Source organism: Odocoileus virginianus, chromosome 25, assembly GCF_023699985.2.
Source record: "Odocoileus virginianus isolate 20LAN1187 ecotype Illinois chromosome 25, Ovbor_1.2, whole genome shotgun sequence".
In the NCBI taxonomy this organism is placed as follows: domain Eukaryota; kingdom Metazoa; phylum Chordata; class Mammalia; order Artiodactyla; family Cervidae; genus Odocoileus; species Odocoileus virginianus.
In genome coordinates this window covers 12,830,150-12,850,836 of record NC_069698.1, presented here as the reverse complement: position 1 = coordinate 12,850,836, position 20,687 = coordinate 12,830,150, and the positions used below count along the sequence as shown (strand labels likewise).

General features: G+C 42.9%; 1 protein-coding gene across 3 annotated transcripts in view; it reads left to right on the top strand.

Annotated features, from left to right (window-relative positions):
- Nucleotides 1-12,907: 12,907 nt before the first annotated feature.
- The window catches only part of ST3GAL6 (ST3 beta-galactoside alpha-2,3-sialyltransferase 6), a 90,031-nt gene continuing 82,251 nt past the window's right edge, over nt 12,908-20,687 (top strand). The window contains exon 1 of one of the 3 annotated variants that reach the window (XM_020869833.2): nt 12,908-12,995. The gene's annotated coding sequence lies outside the window, so the exon portion shown is untranslated. Of the gene's footprint in view, nt 12,996-13,355; nt 13,464-20,687 lie in introns of those variants that run through there. The other 2 variants (XM_020869834.2, XM_070455015.1) reach the window with 2 other exon arrangements.

Genomic DNA, 20,687 nt, shown 5'->3' with positions numbered 1-20,687 from the left:
TTCTCGCCAAGTGCCTGGAACATAGTGAACACTTTACAAATGTTTGCTAAATGAATGATTGATGATTTTTCTCTTCTGTAGAATACCATTTATTATGTGATGCTGGGTATTGAAAACACTGCTCCAAGTGGTTTTTGACCAGAACAAAATAAGTGGCACATGTGGGAAGCCAGATAATGCTCCCTCCCAACACTGTCTACATCCTGATCCCCAGAAACTGTGAATACTGTGCTTACAGTCCATGGGGTAGCAAAGAGTCAGACATGACTAAAATCACTCAGTGATAGCTAGCAGCCATCCAGTCCTCTTGATGTTAGGCACGTTGAGTTTTCAGACTACAGACAGATTAGTCTACAAATATAGATTCTCTCTTCTCATTTTTTAAAGGCTCTTAATTGGCATCTGCTCCCCTCATGTTGCTCAAACCTTCTGGCTGGTCACCACCATCCTATGCCTGTTGTTTGCACTCATTGATGCTGCTACCTTAGAAGCTTGTTTCCCAAGAAACCCATTCACAAGAAAAAACAAATTCCCCCACAGCCTTGGGACTGTGTTCTCATCACAGAATCTAACATTACCCATTTGGATGTAGTTAGAAATTGTTTTTAATCTAAATTTCTAAAACATCTGTGTATGGGAGAGAAAAAGAAAATTTATGTGAAGTTAAACCATAAAGCACCTCTAAAGTATTTTGAATCCTGACAATCAGTGATAGAAGGAAATTTCTGACCTCAAGTTAATAGATCCTTTCATTTATTAAATAGGATATGAAATATTTATTGGATGGCATCAATGACTCAATGGACATGAGTTTGCACAAACTCCGGGAGTTGGTGATGGATAGGGAGGCCTGCTGTGCCGCGGTCCATGGGGTTGCAAAGAGTCAGACATGACTGAGCGATTGAACTGAAATGAAAATATTTATTATTGTGTCTTGCCTACCTATCTACATTTGTGTTTTTTTAAGAACCTTGTTATTCCTCCTATGAATCAGAGATATCATTTGTCTCACAGTCCTTTAATAAAGTCTTTAACTTGGGAAGTCGGTATATTTAACTCCCTAAACCGTTTTTGAAGTGGCATCAGCTACTTCTGGAAACCTATTAGAAATAAAAATTCTCAGGCCACACTCTAGTCCCACAGAATTAGAAACCCTGAGGTGGGGGTGACAATCTGGAGCAATACTTAGGCTATTGAGATATGTTAAGTGACTGGGGTCAGAGTGTAAGAACTCTAAAGCTCTTTTAGGAAAAGTCATTCATATTTCAGTGGCTAAGAAACTTGGGTAAGATTATCTTCTGGCAAATTCTAAGTATGTGCATGTCATTTTAAGCAAACACTAGAAAAAAAAATCTTTAGGAAAAAATAGACCAGGAAGATTATTTTTTTTCATAAAGCAAATTTCCAAAGTTATCTTCCAAGTTCTCTCAGGAAGTTGTTTCCACCAGGCTGTTTATGTCCAGCAGTTACAATACCCTGATAACCACTGTTAGTCTACATGTCTGCTCATTTGCAATCATCATCAAGTTGGGACTTCGTCCACTCACCACTGTGTTCTTTGAACTTAGCCAATGTATGACACAGAATCGCAGAAAGTGTTTGTAGTCTGAAACGTATGAGCCTTTTCCCCTCATATCACTTCTCAAGGCAGGAACTCCAGTGTCTAGGATTCTGTAGGTTTATTGCCTCAACTGCCGTTGTGCTAGGCATACAGTAGGTTCTCAATAAACCTATAAATGAATAAATCAATGAAACCCTGATTGTTCACTTGCTGCTATGTCCAACTCTTTGCGAACCCCATGAACTGCAGTATGCCAGGCTTCCCTGTCCTTCACTTTCTCCCGGGATTTGCTCAAACTCATGTCCATTGAGTCAGGGATGCCATCTAAACCATGTCATCCTCCGCCACCCCTCCTTTTCATGCCCTCAATCTTTCCCAGCATCAGAATTGACTGGTGTGATCTCCTTGCAGTCCAAGTGACTCTCAAGAGTCTTCTCCAACACCACAGTTCAAAAGCATCAATTTTTCCATGCTCTGCCTTTGTTATGGTCCAGCTCTCACATCCATACACGATCACTGGGAAAACCATAGTTTTAACTAGATGGACCTTTGTTGGCAAAGTGATGTCTTTTATTTTTAATCCTCTGTCTATGTTTGTCATAGTTTTCCTTCCAAGAAGCAATCATCTTTTAACTTCATGACTACAGTTATCATCTGCAGTGATTTTAGAGCCCAAGGAGAGGAAATCTGTCACTGCTTCCACCTTTCTCCCTTCTATTTGCCATTAAGTGATGGGACTGGATGCTGTGATCTTAGTTTTTTTAATATTGAGTTTTAAGCCAGCTTTTTTACTCTCCTTTTCACCTTCATCAAGAGGCTCTTTAGATCCTCTTTGCTTTCTGCCATTAAAGTGATATCATCTGCATATCTGAGGTTGTTGATATTTCTTCTGGCAGTCTTGGTTCCAGCTTGTAACTCATCCAGCCTGGCATTTTACATGATGTGGTCTGCATATAAGTTAAATAAGCAGGGTGACAATAAACAGCCTTGACTTACTCCTTTCTCAGTCTTGAACCAGTAAATTGTTCCATGTAAGGTTCTAACTGTTGCTTCTTGAGCCGCAAACAGGTTTCTCAGGAAACAGGTAAGATGGTCTGGTTGTCTCATCTCTTTAAGAGTTTTCCACAGTTTGTTATGATTCACACAGTCAAAGGCTTTAGCATAGTCAATGAAACAGAAGCAGATGTTTCCTGGAATTCCCTTGCTTTCTTTATGATCCAGCAAATGTTGGCAATTTAATCTCTGGTTCCTCTGCCTTTTCTAAACCCAGTTTGTATATCTGGAGGTTCTTGATTCAAGTACTGCTGAAGCCTAGCTTGAAGGATTTTGAGCATAACCTTACTAGCAGGGGAAGTGAGTACAACAGTCTGGTAGTTTGAACATTCTATAGTCCTGTCCTTCTTGGGAATTGGGATAAAGATTGATCTTCTCCAGTCCTGTGGCCACTGCTGGGTTTTCCAAATTTGTTAATGTATTGAATGCAGCACTTTAATAGCATCATCTTTTAGGATTTTAAATAGCTTTGGTGGAACTCCATCACTTCCACTAGCTGAGTCCCTTTTAATTCAAAAATTGAGAATAATAGAAACCCCAATACACTGTCACTATCAGGGTTCTGATTAAAATGGTGTACAATCATCCTTTACAACAGAGTTTTTATCATCACTTCTCAGAGAAACCCCTGGAGGAGGGTCAAGTATTCCAAGTATTTTGATATGCTTCTAAGCAAGTTTCTACTGCATGTAAAAAATCCTAAAACATAAAATGCTTTGAAATTTTGGTTACAAATAAATAGGTGCTTATTGTGCAAACCAAACATTCAAAAATTTATAATTTAGAAAGAAAAGTCCTACATGAATACATCCTCTAGAGGTGGTTCATGTCCATGGTTGGTGTGTATTCCCTTTGACACCTTCTGTTGCTGTTCTTACATAAGCTTTATTATAACCATCATTATTTCTATTACTTTTTTTTTTTTTTACATCTCACAATAACAGGATCCTACTAGGCAACCTGTTTAGCAACTTGCTGTTTAAATTTAGCAATATCTTGGACATTATTCCAAGTCATTAGATGCAGGACTAGCTCATGGTTTTAGTGAATATACAGAAATCTCTTGTATATGTGATCCCTACAACTCCAATCCCTTACCAATGGCTGTTTGAGTCATTCTGGTATCTCTTCATTATATTTAATAAGCAGTAAGAAAGAAGAAAGTCAAGTCTTTCCAAAGTCAAGTTGTGTCCAACTCTTTGCGACCCCATGGACTGTAGCCTACCAGGCTCCTCTGTCCATAGGATTTTCCAGGCAAGAGTACTGGAGTGGGCTGCCATTAATAAGCAGTATCTAAATGGCAATTCTTAACCACAACTTGGCATAATTGTGTAAGGTATCTACAACAGAAGTTTCTATCAGTGGAACTTCTATAATAAAGTATACATTGTATATATAGAGTATACAATGTATACATAAAGTATATATTCTACAGTAAAGTATACATGTTTAAAATTATAATTGAGTTTACTAAAATATCCTTTGGAAAAACCTCACCAGTTTGCATTTGCACCAAAAGCAGGAGAAATAATCTTCACACTAAGTTTTAATAATCATGATTTCCACCAATAAGTGCAAATGATACATAACTTTAAATTTGATTAGTGAAGTCAAGACTCTTTTCAAATTTACTAGAATGTAAGCCTCAAAGGGGCAGAAATTATTGTCTGTTTCCTTCACTGCTATTAATATATACCTGTTTAGAATGGTATCTGGCACAAAGTAGGCACACATATTTGTTTAATTAAGTAATGTTTATTTTTCTCCTCAGAGTGCTGTTTTTTCCATGTAGCTTGCCTATTTTTCTACTAAAGTCTTGATTTTTTTTTTTCTTTTTTTGCCTCCTAAGAGCTCTTGGCATAATAAGAAGAATAACCATTTGATAAGTGCTGCAAGTATTTTTCCCAGCTTGTCTTCTTATTTTGTGGTGTATTTTGTCTTTAGAAACTACATATTTGTGAAGTCAAATGTATTAACCTTTTTCTTCAAGCTTCCTTCATGCCTAGTTTTTCCCACTTCAAAATGAAAACAAGATTCACATAGAGTTTCCTCTTGTTTTTTCAACGTGGGCTTAAGGGTTTTGTTTTTGTTTTCATCTGATATTTTTATCTGGTCTCTATTGATTGGAGAAACATTGTATAGAATAAACAGCACGCAGGTAAGGAATCACCAAGTTAAAGGGTTCAAATTTGTACCTAAACACGGATGCATTTTTATTTGACATTTTTTTACTCTCTTTCCCAAACACCAACAAATAATTCTGTTAGTGTCTTTTTAAAAATTACAAACATTACTCATATACATTATAAATACCACAAGTTAGAAACACTTCGAGCATACAGCAAAAAATCCTCCTTCCCTTCCTTTCTCTGCCCCTGTAATTCTAGAAGAAATCTGTTAGCATTTTGTTGTGCCGTCTTTAGGACTTTTTCTTACGTACTTACAAATATATACACACACGTCAGTGATCCTTTATTTTTTCTGCTTGATATAAATGAATTGCACCATATGTGTTTTATGAACGTAGAGCTTCTAAAGCCAATATAATAGCTGTCATCATATTAGTGTATGTATATGCAGATTTCTAATAGCTTAGCAACAGTTGCGCTCATTTTTCCAGGCCAGAATACTGGAGTGGGTAGCTGTTCCCTTCTCCAGGGTATCTCCCCAACCCAGGGATCAAATCCAGGTCTCCCACATTGCAGGCAAATTCTTCACCAACTGAACCACCAGGGAAGCCCAAGAATATTGGGGTGGGTAGCCTATCCCTTCTTCAGCAGATCTTCCCAACCCAGCAATCAAACTGGGGTCTCCTGCATTGCCCGCGGATTCTTTACCAACTGAGCTATCAGAGAAGCCCAGGATATACTACCATAATCTAATTAATCACTTTCTGTTCTTTCTATTATTTTCCTGTTTTTAAACATTTCAAGCAATGCTTCTGTGACCAACCCCATACATATTTTTGGGTTCCTATGCAATTATTTCTGCAGGATGGAGTCCCAAAGCATGCAGTTGCTGACTTGAGCATGCACTTACACCAGACTAGAGTTTGGGAAACACAGAGAAGCCTGTGCCACTCATAGCCCACTGTAACGACTCCACCTTGCACTCTGCTTCAGGAGTGCTATGGAAACTATTTCCTTCTAAGCATAAATTTTTGAACATAAAAATATAGTTAATTATTTGAGTGTAGGTTTATGTACACTTTGCCCAGCTGTTCCACTTTTAGGGATCCATCCTATAGCAATGGAGAAGGCAATGGCAACCCACTCCAGTACTCTTGCCCATGGGGTTGTGAAAAGTCGGACACCACTGAGCGACTTCACTTTCACTTTTCACTTTCATGCATTGGAGGAGGAAATGGCAACCCACTCCGGTGTTCTTGCCTGGAGAATCCCAGGGATGGTGGAGCCTGGTGGGCTGCCATCCATGGGGTCGCACAGAGTCGGACCCGACTGAAGCGACTCAGCAGCAGCAGCAGCAGCCTATAGCAACGCTCCCATGAAATGAAGTAGCAAAAGTTCAGCTCTGTAAACCAGTTATGAGAGAAAGGTGTTAGTTAAAAATGTCATCATTTTTATCATTAGTGGGCTGAGTGCTCTGAGTGAAGTGACCTGTATATTTTGCTTGAATTATCAGTCACAGGACTGAAATTAGCAGAGCACCTTCACAGACGGATGGGGAGGGGGCATATCCGCTAGGACAGTGGCCCAGGCATTGCATGCTTCTCAGAATTGAGCAAGAGCTCTGAGCAAGCTGCTCCAAAATAAAGCAGCTTTGGGCAATACCCCCACACAACTCCAGGGGGTGTCCTACTATCTTGGGGGAGGGGCTGTCCTACCACCAGGGGGTGCTGTGAAGGGAGCTACCGAGCAACCAGGAAGGCGACCCTCTTCATTGATGGGGTAACTGGGAGCTGGTTGAGAGATCTCAGGTCCTTTCTCTTCTGATCCTCATTCCTAAATCACTTGGCTTGAGGCCAGAACTATCTCCCAGGGAGAAAAGTCAAGGAACTTTAATGAGGGTTTTGAAATTCAAATTCCAAACAACCTTTTACATCTGATCAGTTTAGTTCAGTCATTCAGTCCTGTCCGACTCTTTGCGACTCCATGGACTGCAGCACACCAGGCCTCCCTGTCCATCACCAACTCCCAGAGGTTATTCAAACTCATGTCCATTGAGTCCGTGATACCATCCAACCATCCCATCCTCTGCCGTCCCCTTCTCCTGCCTTCAATCTTTCCCAGCACCAGGGTCCTTTCAAATGAGTCAGTTCTTCGCATCAGGTGGCCAAAGTATTGGAGTTTCAGCTTCAGCATCAGTTCTTCCAATGAATATTCAGGACTGATTTCCTTTAGGATGGACTGGTTGGATCTCTTTGCAGTCCAAGGGGCTCTAAAGAGTCTTCTCCAACATCACAGTTCAAAAGCATTGATTTTTTGGAGCTCAGCTTTCTTTATAGTCCAACCCTCACATCCATATATGACTACTGGAAAAACCATAGCTTTGACTAGATGGACCTTTGTTGGCAAAGTAATGTCTCTGCTTTTTAATAGGCTCTCTAGGTTGGTCGTAGCTTTTATTCCAAGGAGCAAGTGTCTTAATTTCATGGCTGCAGTCACCATCTGCAGTGATTTTGGAGCCCCCCAAAATAAAGTCTCTCACAGTTTCCATTGTTCCCCATCTATTTGCCATGAAGTGATAGGACCAGATGCCATGATCTTAGTTTTCTGAATGTTGAGTTTTAAGCCAACTTTTTCACTCTCCTCTTTCATTTTCATCAAGGGGCTCTTTAGTTCTTCGTTGCTTTCTGCCATAAGGGTGATGTCATCTGCATTTCTGAGGTTATTGATATTTCTCCCAGCAAGCTTGATTCCAGCTTGTGCTTCATCCATCCCAGCATCTCTCATGATGTACTCTGCATATAAGTTAAATAAGCAGGGTGACATAGCCTGACATACTCCTTTCCTGATCTGATAGCAACCACCAAATTGCTCTCTAAAAAGGAAGTAGTTCTTTACACTTATTTGAATAGATTCCTTGCCACCTTTGCCAGAAACTCATTAACTCACTTAAAAAAGAAAAAAAGATTTGCTTATTTTATTTTTGGCCTTGCTGGGTCTTTGTTGCGGTGTTTGGGCTTCTCCTTGTGGTGGCTTCTCTTGTCATGGGGCACAGACTCTGGAGCAGTTGAGTCCTAGTAGTTACAGCATCTGGGCTCCATAGTTGTGAAACCCATATGCCCTGCACTGGCAGGAAGATTCTTAACCACTGGATAGCTAGCAGAGCTCTCATTAACTCTCTCACTGCCACCCCCCCCTTTTTTTTTTTTGCTTATCTGATTTCTCACTACTATCTAGATTTTCTCACATAGTGTTACTATAAAAAGACACTAAAATTTTTGCATGTTTTTGGATAATTTGTATTTCTTCAGTGAATTGCTTGCTGATGTCCTGTGCTCTCTTTTTAAATGGGTTGTTCTTTTCATTGATCCATAGGAATTCTTAATTTATTCTGGATATTAACCATTTTTAATAATATTGCAATCATTTTCCATCAGCTGTCTTAATTTTGCCTCCCATCAGGTAGATACTGACATGCTCCTGTGCTTAGGACACTTTGAGCCCCAGTTCCACCCACCTCTGCTAGCTTGTGGAAGGAGAGTAAATGCAGTCCCTGATAACTACTGGGCCACTAAGACCTCTGGAACCTTGACAGGACTAGCACAATCAGGAGACACTATCATTTATGAAGTGGCAAATAAGCTTTCTGGTAGACTTGAATTCCTTTTTCATACACTCACAATTCTGGGGAAAACAATACAATGCTTATTTATGTATGCAAACATGTAGCTGATACCCTGCTCTGGAATGGAGATGTTGGAGAAGCCAGGGTTCTGCTTGAGAGTACTAACTGCCATTTTCTACATTGCTGGCAGAGTCATAGCTCTAAGATTTACATTCCGTACACACTGGTTTATTGTTTTTGAGATCCACATTCCCTTGAATTTTTTATCTTTTTGGCTGCAGCAGGCAGTGTGATAGGTCTTAGTTCCCTGCGCTCAGTCACTTGGTCAGCTCTGACTCTTTGAGTCCCCATAGACTGTAGTCCACCAGGCTCCTCTGTCCACGGAAGTCTCCCGGCAAGAATACTGGAGTAGGGTGCCATTACCTGCTCCAGGGGATCTTCCCAATCCAGGGGTGGAACCTGTGTCTCTTACATCTCCTGCACTGGTAGGTGGATTTTTTGCCACTGTGACAAATAATTGCTCGTAGGAGATAAAACCACAAGATAATCAGAAGACAGAGCTGGCAGGATCTCTACCTAGAGTTGGAGGAAGGACCGTATGTTGGTCAAGTTCAGTCTCCAGCCAGGTACTGTTTAAAACTGAATCCCGCAAGCCTTGAGAATGTTCAGTTCAGTTCAGTCGCTCAGTTGTGTCCTACTCTCTTCGACCCCATGGATTGCAGCACACCAGGCCTCCCTGTCCATCACCAGCTCCCCAGGACTGATCCCCTTTAGGATGGACTGGTTGGATCTCCTTGCAGTCCAAGGGACTCTCAAGAGTCTTCTCCAACACCACAGTTCAAAAGCATCAATTCTTCAGTGCTCAGCTTTCCTTGTAGCCCAACTCTCACATCCATACATGACCACTGGAAAAACCATAGCTTTGACTAGATGGACCTTTGTTGGCAAAGTAAGGTCTCTGCTGTTTAATAAGCTGTCTAGGTTGGTCATAACTTTTCTTCCAAGGAGCAAGCGTCTTAATTTCATGACTGCAGTCACCATCTGCAGTGATTCTGGAGCCCAAAAAATAAAGTCTGGCAGTGTTTCCACTCTCTCCCCATCTATTTGCCATGAAGTGATGGGACCGGATGCCATGATCTTAGTTTTCTGAGTGTTGAGTTTTAAGCCACCTTTTTCACTCTCCTCTTTCACTTTCATCAAGAGGCTTTTTAGTTCTTCTTCACTTTCTGCCATAAGGGTGGTGTCATCTGCATATCTGAGGTTATTGATATTTCTCCCAGCAATCTTGATTCTAGCTTGTGCTTCATCCAGCCTGGCATTTCTCATGATGTACTCTGCATGTAAGTTAAATAAGCAGGGTGACAATATACAGCCTTTTGACATACTCCTTTTCCTATTTGGAACCAGTGTGTTGTTCCATGTCCAGTTCTAGCTGTTGCTTCCTGACCTGTATACAGGTTTCTCAGGAGGCAGGTCAGGTGGTCTGGTATTCTCATTTCTTTCAGAATTTTCCAGTTTATTGTGATCCACAGAGTCAAATGCTTTGGCATAGTCAATAAAGCAGAAATAGATGGTTTTCTGAAACTTTCTTGCTTTTTTGATGATCCAATGGGTGTTGGCAATTTTATCTCTGGTTCCTTTGCCTTTTCTAAATCCAGCTTGATTTGGAAGTTCATGGTTCACGTACTATTGAAGCCTGGCTTGGAGAATTTTGAGCATTACTTTGGTAGCATGTGAGATGAGTGCAACTATGTGGTAGTTTTATTTATTTATTTATTTTGCAACTATGTGGTAGTTTTAGAATTCTTTGGCATTGCCTTTCTTTGGGATTGGAATGAAAACTGACTTTTTCCAGTCCTGTGACCCTACTGAGTTTTCCAAATTTGCTGGCATATTGAGAATGTTAAAGAAAACATTCCCACCCCCAAACCCCCATAAACTTAAAAGAGGATATTGTGTGAAAGAGGTCTCTTGTCACTTTGTATCTGCAGTCCTAAGGTTCATCTACTATGCTCTGATGTGACCTGCTGAGAGCATGCCCCTCCAAGTAGGTCTCTTCTGCACAGAGTAGACAGTCCTATGTCAATCATGCCAAGAAAGCCTGTGCTTTGGCTAGGGTGTGACAGTTTGGAAGGCAGGTCATATATTGGGGTCAGGAAGAAATACTACTTTCTTGAACTTTACTCTAGACTGTGATTCTCCAGCGTACTAAATGGCACTCCAGGGTGGTGTGGGGAACCTGGCTTTCACCAGTCCCTGGATACCCTGGGAAACATCCCATCAAACAATGTCATTTTAACTCAAAGAGATCACACCATCTATAATAAAAAAACAAACCTAGCAAACTGGGCCAACCCTATATGTACACTGCCTAAATATGATGATTTCAAGGACCTTTAAAAGACCCTGCATGTCCCAATAGTTCTCTCTTATTTCCTGGCCCTCCCCCCCCACTTTAATAGAATAAATCTTCTACACAAAGGCTGAGTTAATTATCTTTACACTGTGAAAACGTTGTAGCCCAGAGAATGCTACAAATTTACCTTGCTTAATTCTTTACCACCTTCCACAAGAATTCAAAAATTTTACATAGTTGCAATCATGTGCCTAAGAAATAATGTACTCTGCATTAAAAAAAAATCTTTGACATGTCAAAAGCACCTGCCCAGATAGTTACATAACAGGTAAGGCACTCTGGAAAAGAAATTATTTTAGTTCTAGGTACTTTGATTCAAATCACAGCTCCAAAATAGGTAGGTATGATCTTGGGCATATTATGTAACCTCCTGACTCTGTTTCATCATTTCTGGGATGAGATTATTCTGGTTTGTAGGATGAATGGGAGGAACTGACATGATACATGAAGGGTAGTTGACTCATGATAGGAAAGAACTGGTAGTTAATATCTGTACTTCCTGATTGATGTTTTTTGTGATAAGCATTGTGCCAAGAACTCTCTACTTCATCATCTATTTTAATCCTCATCACAACCCCGGAAGAGAGGTTGTACTCTCTCACTTTACAGGTGATCAAAAGGAAGCACACTGAGGTTAAGTCAGTTGTTCAAGGTCACAGGCCAGAGGAGGAAGTGGAATTTGAACTTGGTTATGGTGAATAGCGTCTTCTTGGCCACTACTGACCATGAAGAAGCACAAATGTCACCTAAGAATAGTGGACTGCCTCTTCCCTTAACAAATGACTTTGCAGATTCAAGAATCCTAGGAAAGGGACTTCTCTGGCAGTCCACTGGTTAAGACTTCACGTTCCAATGCCTGGTCAGGGAGTTAAGGTCTCACATGCCCTGGGGACAAAATACCGAACATAAAATAGAAGCAATATTGTAACAAATTCCATAGAGACTAACGAAAAATGGTCCACATTAAAAAAAAAAAAAAAAAGTCCTAGGAAAGCTAGAGAGTAGGAGGTGAAATCACTGCTGTAATTCTGAAGATGATGAACATAAGAAGGGTAATAAACTCAGGGGAACCTAAAAGAGCAAAGTAACATCAAGAAAAATGGGCCCAGTTGGACAAATACCCTCTTCCTGTGGTTCAGTCGGTAGAGAATTTGCCTGCAATGCAGAAGGCCACCTGAAATGCAGGAGGCCCAGGTTCATTTCCTGGGTGAGGTGGTGAAGACCCCCTGGGGAAGGAAATAGTAACCCACTTCAGTATTCTCGCCTGGAAATTCCATGGACAGAGGAGCCTGGAGGTCTACAATCCACCGGGTCTCAAAGAGTCAGACACAGTTTAGGAACTAATCCACCGCCACCACTCAGATGTTTGAGGCACCACCTTTATAATTACAAAATCTGTGTGGGTTACTACAGAGGCAATTTGTAGAAAGGGTAAGATTGGGGACTTCCTGAACTCTCTGGGTTTTTTGACTGTGTGTGTGTGTGTGTCTGTGCTCAGTCGTGTCCGATTCTTTGATAAAATTGGGAAAATAACAAGTGCTGCCTCCTAGGGCCGTTGTTAAAATTAACAGCAACACCAGAAGTTCCATCACAAAGGACTTTGTTTCAGTTGCCTGACACGTTACTCACTCTGAACTGCACCCAAGTCTGTGGCTCTTCTCCCAGGGATCATTTGATGGCATATGATTTATTTCACAAACACTGACATTTAAAAAACACAGCTGTCCAAGTATCATCACTATAGTATACGCTTTTCTCAAGGCAGACCTATTTTAACAAGAAACTACACATCTCATCTTCCTTCCCCCTAACGTATCGTTTCCTCCGAAAGAGAAAAAGCACTAACACATTTGTCCTTGAAGGGCAGAGCCCAGCAATTCTGGTCTCTCTGGACACCCCCGCCCTTTCTGCTGGGGACCAAACCGCCTGCTCCGCCTCGAGTCACAGAAGTGCCCGCCGCGCCAAGCAAAAAGTGTTTACTTCTGCCGCCTGCCAGCCCGGGGGGAGGAGGCAGCTCCCTAGCCGCCCCTCTCTTTCGCCCCTGCAGCTTTCCAAAAAAACCGGGGCGGGAAGGGAGTGTCTCCTTGGCTGTGGAACCTGATCCTCCTGCCTCGTCCAAAGCCACCCACCGCTTTCCCCGGGCCCTCCCCCGGTGATTTTCCTGTCCGGGACGCCCGGGGAGGGCGCGCGGCTGGAGTCCCGCCAGCAGGAAAGGTAGGGGCTCGGCTGCGCTCCAGCCTCGCCTGCCAGGGGGCCGCGGGGACCCAGCGGCTCTCTCACTGCCCCGCACCTTCTTCCGCGCACTCGGGGGCGGCCGCAGCCGCTGCCGCGGGAGGAGCTTCCCCGCGACTCCGGAGGCGCTCGGCGCAGTCTCCGAGGATCCGGCCCCGGGCGCGGTGGGCAGCGCACGCGCCGCCGGGCGCCTAGGACCCCGGGCGGCGCCGGCGCGCCCTGGCCGGTCCCCCGCCGGGTCCGGGGAGACTGCCTCCTTCCTGGGCCGCCGCAGATCCGCGCCACCGTCCTCCGGTTTCCGCCGGCTCGATGCTGCGGGCTCCGCGGGAGAGGCAGCACCCGGCTGGAGCGAGCGGCTGCGGGCGAGCTCCCGGCCCCGGAGCCCCGCGCGCTTCTGCGGTCTTCGCGCCTGGGCCTCGGCGGGTAACTCCCCGGCCCGCTTCGCTGAGGGTTGGCATCGCCCGGGGGAGGGAGGTTGGGGGTGCGGGGAGATCCGCGGGTTTTGCCTCTGAGACTGAGGATCAGGGGCCGGGGGGCTCGTCTCCAGGCACCCTCCCACCCCCAGGAGCCTGCGTGCGCTTGCCCCGCGCCCCGGGTTCAGGCAGTGGGGGGCGCGCGGACCCGGGTGCTCCCCGGGTAGGGGCGGCCGGGGGGGTGACGGGTTCCTCACTATTGTTTCATTGTAAAAGGGGATGTACGCGAGCCGGGGCGAGAGGTCTGGAAGGTTCTCTCGTTTTACCTTAGAAAAAATTTACTAGAAACCCTTCTTCCGGCGGCCACAGTGGAACTAGACCTAAAGAAACTAGCTCCGAGGCGATTTGGCGCAAAGTGCGGCAGCGAGAAAATTGCAGGGACTTGGCCTGCCCTTAGTTTGGGGGAAAGGGGAGAAGAAACTTGTGGTTTTGAGGCCGAATGCTTCCGAGCTCCCTGGCGATCTCAGCCCCTTGAGTGCTGTTATTTGGGCTTGAAAGAGAATCTATGAAAGGCGGGTTTTCAGAAACTAAAAACAAACCCAGAACCCTTTTTTTGGGGGGGGGGGGGGAAGGAGTGGCAGGTCTTCAGTCGAAGGGCGGGGAGAGAGGTTGGGGACCGGGTTGAGGGTGGGGTTGCTGTTCAAAGATGTTTTTAAAACGGTGCTTGGGAGTGGTGATGAAAAAGACACCTTGAATGCCAACGTATCAGAAACTAAAGAAGCCGCAGATTTCTAAATCCAAAAGTAAAACGTGCTTTAAGAGGCCCGCCACCTGAGAACTGTAATTAGGTAGATAGTTAAGAAAACTGCGAATCTACCAGAAGCTCCTCGCCCTCTGGCCCCATGTTCACGCTAGTCTCGTGGTTTCTGCTAGCTGCTTTTACAAGGCTAGCTTTGATATTTGACTTTCCAGTGTTAAAACTTCCTGTCCCGGCTGCCGGCTGAGAAATTATCTTTTGACTTATATGGAGATGTTCCATATTGGGGAAGATCTGGTCAGGTTGCCAGGCTATTTTATATTTGAAGCATGATGATTTGACATTTGTAAATTGATTTGTTTTCCCTTCCTTTTAGTCTCGCCGCCGACTTTTAGTAAGAAGATCTGTATAGAGCCACTCTTAGATGATCTAGTCTGTCGTCTCCGAATGAGGCTGATTGGCCCGGAAGCACTTGAGATAATGGCAACTTTGGTTTATGAGAAAAGAACTTTTCTAGAAACTGTGTTTCTGTTCTGGCATCAAGCGTTCCTTAATCGTGGAGGGGGGTGGGGGGAGCGGAGGCCTTCTCTTGAGCAGTATTTTCACCAAATCCCTCTCTGGTTGTCAGTTTCAGGTTGGACCGTGTCTCCGTATTATGGTGTAATAGAATGAGATTGCTGTTTTGATTGTTTCAGTAGATTTGTTGGAAATAATTTGTTCTTATTCCCCAAATCAATACAAATCCTTGAAGCTCAAAAGGAATAGAAATAGTGTTGGCAGAAGAATGACTTTAGGAGACATAGCATTTAAAAAAATCAGTCTGTCTTTTGTGAAAATTGTAATTTTCAAGTTTACTCATTTTAAACAATAGTGGCAGCAGTTTGCTTCTGTTGGAGATATTTCTGTGTTCCATGTCACATGGAATATTATGAGAGGGAAGTAATGCTGTGCTTCCCATGTTTCTCTGATAAGCATCATCTGCTAACCATGCAGATTACCAATAGGCTTTTTTCTGTTGTGATTGCATTCAGACTGGGGACCTGTGCCCTGTTTAAGGGCATTCTAGGGGATGCTTATCGAGGAGGAGAGGAAAGCAGAAAACTCAGGTGGTTCCCACTATGATCCCCAGTGAGTTCACCTGTGCTAGTTTATGTAATCTTCACAGCCACCCTAGGAGACAGGCGTGCTTGACCTTATTTTATAATTAAAAAACACACACCTGAGACTGCCCAAGGTTAAGTGACTTAGATTGATCACAGGAGGGTCGCTTCACTTCTGCCTTGCAGGGGTCCCAGGAAGCCTCAGCAGCAGATGTTCCTCACAGGCTCGTCCACTATTTGCATGGCTTTCTCCTGCACCTTCCACACCCTCACTTGTATCCACCTCTCCCATCTGGACACACCTTCTTAATTACCCCTCAGGCTTGGCTTCCTGAGGGGGGGGGGGGGTGCTCTGATACTTTGTCTTTCCTCTTGCTAGTTTCAGCCTTTCAACAGGTATCTTCTATCTTCACATCCTTGACATGCCCCTTGGGTGGGTTGCGTCTGGCCAGGTTTACAGGGGCCTGTTATTGCCAATAGCTTAGGTTCTGAATGGTCTTTTCATTCTGAATATATTTTCAGGGAAGTTCCTTTTGCCTAGAAGAAATCTTCCCAGGGCTACATCCTCACTGTCACTATTGAAATGAATCTCTCCTGTTTATCCTAACTACAGTGGATAACAGCATACACCACAGTTTCCGATTCAACCTGATGAATTGAAGTGTTTAATTTGGAGTGCACTTGATGTATGGAACAGGATGTGTGCATTGGACATCACAGTGTTTTTGTAGAAAGCTGTATTTATGGTTCCATCTCAGGGTGTCAGAAGCACAGTTCTCACTGTAGTAGGGTAGCAGGTTTTTTTTTCTCCCGATGGGGCTAAATTGGTCAGGAACTTGGCTGCCAGACAGGCTGTTGGGCTAAGAAGCAATGCTATTTTGTGGGTGAGGATATGAGGATAAGAGAGAGAGAGGAGCAGTAGGATCTCAGTCTCTTCCCCATGTCCATATTTCTTTTTTTCTTTTTGGAGATCTTTTGGTCATCCCGGGAGGAATGAGCAGCTTACCACTTACTACCACAACCTTCTGCATCTGATCAGGGTTTTCACCTTCCTGGACCATTGGGAAAAAGGAGGAGGAAAGCACCCAACCTTTAGGTGATTTTCTCATCATAAACACTAGAAAGCTGAGTGAAGGGTCTCTTCTTCTGTATTCTCTCTTCTTCCCCCTTATTCCTGAGATGCAATGTGCTAGGGGCATCATTTCTTCCACTTGCACAGAGTAATGCTGGTTTTTGAAGCATTCTTTAAACATTGACTTACTTTTTATGTGATTGGGGATGGAAAGATCTGTGGGAGATGAGAGAACAGGGCCTCCAGGAGAGGAAATGGCAAGGAAGCTGGCGATTTCTCCAAGGGAGGCGATGTTATTTTCACCCCCGTGGCGTGTCTGGAATTGGTGTGGTTGTGGGTCATGGTCACTGCGCTTTGATAGGGCGACAAAAAGGGGCAGAGAGCTGTTTCGCAGTGGCTTCTGGGTGACTTTCTGCAGTCATCTATATGGTGGAACTTGAAATTCAACCAGTATTTATTGCATCCTTACCATGTACAGGAGATGTTCTAGGTGGGTGTGTAGCATTGAACAAAACACGTTCTCCGCTCTTACAGAGCTTATGTTTCTGTGGGAAATGGGATAAATAAATCAGACACACATATATGGGGAAACACTTTTCAGATAGAATGAGTGTTATGAAGACAGTTCATTGTGGGGGTGTGCCAGGACCTGGGGAAGCCAGTTTAGGGCAGTCAGAGAGCTGCCGTGAGGAGGGGGTGTATGAAGAAAGATAGGAATGATGAGAAGAAGCCAGTCAAGTGAGGAGCATGCTAGACAGAGGAAACAGCAGCTGCAGAGACCCCGAGGCATAAACGAATGGGGGATGTTTGAAGAACTTGGAGATGGCGAAGACTGCAAAAGGGCTAGCTGGAAGAGAGGAAGTCAGCGAGGCAAGCAGAAGACTGCTTATGAGACACCTTCAAGTCTTCAGGAGGAGTTTGAATTGTGGTTTAATTAGAATAAGAAGCCACTGGAGGTTGATTTAGAGATTCAGTCTTTACCTGGTGGGCGATGGACTTTCCTCTTGGTGTTTTTCTTGCTCGCTCTCGCTCTCTCTCTCACGTTTTCATTCTTCACATTTTTCACTTCCCCACTGATTGGTCATCACTGGTTTCCCTTTCCTTTCTCTAGGCCAGGGACAGGCATGTCCACAGTGAGAAGCCGTCCTCAGAGGACTGTGGACAGTGTTCCTCTTACTCACTGAAATAAATCCTTGTACTCAGTCAAGCCTGAAACTCTCCACCAATAGCTCTGATTGCTCAGCCTCTCTCTAGGCTGAATATCTAGTTGTCTCTAAGTCTCTGGGTTGGCTGGTGGCGTCTGAAACTAGATGGGAAAAATTAAGTTGATCATCTACTCAAATCGATCACAGTTGGTATCGTTTGCAAGTGTGATTGATTTGAATAGATGATTAACTTAATTTTTCCCATGTAGTTTCAGATGACATCAACCAAAAGGACAATGATTGTCCGAAGAGGAGATATTCTATATAATGGGAAAGTCTTCCCTTTTCTTGACGCCAGCCCCCTTTCCCTCAGGCTATGCAGGGAGTTACAGTTTCAGTGGAAATCAACTCTTGTAATAGGTGCCATGTGACTATACTATGCCTTAGAAATTTTCTTTCTATTCTTCATAGATAATCTTCTCAGTCTTAGAGTAGCACTTAGGTCATGAAAATTTATGTTCAAGGCAGTACTTCCTAGTAGCACCGGTTTATCAGAAATGAACAGAGGCATTTTATCAGGTATCCTTTGATTCCAAGATAGCTCGTCATCTCCAGTATCCAACTCTCTGGGGAAACTTGATATACTCAGAAAATAACTTTTGAGATTATTTAGCCAGATGCCCTGCTCATTTATTAATTCACATACTGAACTGATATATATATCAGTTATCTTTCAGCTTTTGGTATCTGTTTCTTTATGGCTGATGTGCTGACGTAAAATCTGGAACATGTTTCAGTTTGAGCAGGCAGCAATGATGTCTCATCTTGTTTGCCCCTGTGTCCTCCACCTGGTGTGGTGGTCAGGACGTTATAGATAGAACAGATGTTTGCCAGGCGTCTCCCTCCGTGCCCATGGATTAACTCACAGTGTGAATATATTAGCTCAGCTGTAACATCTTTATAACTCTTAGGCTTTGTCTTTGTAACTATCAGGATCATTAATGTATCATCTCAAAAACTTGACCCATTGGAGAAGATAGGTGAAGGGTGCATTCATTCCTGTGGATTTGTCTAAATTAATTAAAACTTTTCTGGCTTGGAGCCTTTTTTTCTTTTTGAAAATTATTAGGCTGCCATGTAAGAGACTGGTATATGAATATTATCAGATGGTTATTCTCGAATTTGTTTTCATGTACAGTAAACTTTCAGAGATGATTAGATAGCATCACTGACTCCATGAACATGAATTTGACCACCTCCAGGCGGTAGTGAAGGACAGGGGAGCCTGGCTTGCCATAGTCCACGGGGTTGCAAAGAGTCAGATGCAACTTAGAGACTGAACAACAACAAATTTTCAGTTTCATAATTTATGATAATTTGAGTTGGGTTTGTAGGTACATTAGTGAGGAAATAAGTGTGCCAAGAGAGTAGATAACAAAATCATTTCCCTCTTTAATAGCTCAGCATCTCACATCTATGATTTCATGCCCTTTAGTAAGCACCACTTGAATTCCATTGCTTATTATGATATGTCTTAGGTTTCTGTTAGATATCATTTAACCTAGCTGGAGACACAAACAAATGCACTGGGGATAAAAAGCTCTTCTCATCAGGGCCAGAGCTCGGAGGGAGAGCCTGCCTGTCGGAGGGAACTGAGAAGGGCCCAGTTGTGGGCTCTTGCTGAAACTCATAGTGACTAAGTTTCTCACAAAGAATGATGTCTTTAGAGGGCATCTTCCTGCTTAATATTCTGTATACATATTTTAAAGATTCTACCTTATAGATTTCCACCCCCCTGTTCCTCAAGGACATGCTGCTATAATATAAACAATATAAACAAAGTCTTCTTGTCTTTGAGCTGATTTTATGGAGTCTCCCTCCCCAATAAGATTTTAGTCCTCAGAGATGTTATCAGCCCAGTGTTTCTGATAGCTTAGAGGAGTCGTCTTCTTAAGAAATATTCTATTGCAAATATTTAGGCCAGCACCATAGAAGGTGCTGCTTTTATTAAAATAAAATAATACAGTACAAAGTGTAATAAAATGAAATGCTTTTATTAAAATCTGTGCAACCCTTTAGTGTATAAGAGTCCTTCATGTCTTAAGGGATAGAAGAGGCAAAGATAGGGAATATGCGCATAGTCTATGTTGAGCACAGAGCCAAAGAATTTAAAAAATCAGTTTTTTTTTTAAATTCCCTGATTTGTTTTTACGGGTAATATAAAGCTGGTATAAGATTAGATCATGTAATATGTAACTATTATAGTATATTGAAATTATAAACTGCGCTTAAAATGGAGAAATGGATTATCTTGTTGCATTTAGACAAGAGCAATGAGTTGATCAGATTCCAGGTGGATTTCCAGCTGCTTTTCAGCAACAGTAAGTAATTTAATTCATAATTTTATTTAATTGACAGACTCTGCAAGTTATAGGACTTTTTTTTGGTGAATGATTTTGGTGAGATAAAGAATACTGCTGTCAAGATCCATTTGATAGTTGAAGCCAATATCTCAAGTAAATGTCAGAGTAAGTTAGCTAATCACTCTTGTTTGATCCCAGCTGTGTTTCAATTAGATTAGAAATAATTGGATTTTTTTCTTAAGCAGGATGTTAAGGGATATATATAATTTCTGATGATTGAAATATCTGTAAATGTTTTACAGGCCTGGAATATTTTTGGAGGACAAAACAGGCCCATCTACTGCAAAAAAACTGAAAAGCTTGCCTCTATTTTTAGAGTTGGTGTGTAGGCCTCCTCTGCTTTAACCATAAATAATGCAATTATATTCTTCTTACAAAGCTTCTACCCACAGTCTCCACCTATGACCACCAATATTCCTGTCCATGCACCTTTTGTAATAACATCCCTCAAGCGTGGTTTTTATTACAGACATTTTTTTCTGCTCAAAAATCCAGAGAATTCCTCCTACAGGTCTTTGAAGTTTTCTGCTCTCTCCTGTTGCTCGTTTTCTTTTTACTGTTCCATTTGCTCCTGCAGTCACTGCAAGCCTCCCCGTGCTGCAGGTTGTGAAGGCCTTTAGAACTAGTGCCTTTCTCTCCACTCCCCACCCACCCCCATTCAAGCTAGATGATAACCTGCATTCGTTTTCCAGCTTCACGGCTGATAAACTGCCTGACTCTGAACACGCCTAACTCCTGTGAAGATCACTTTCTTCATCTCTAAA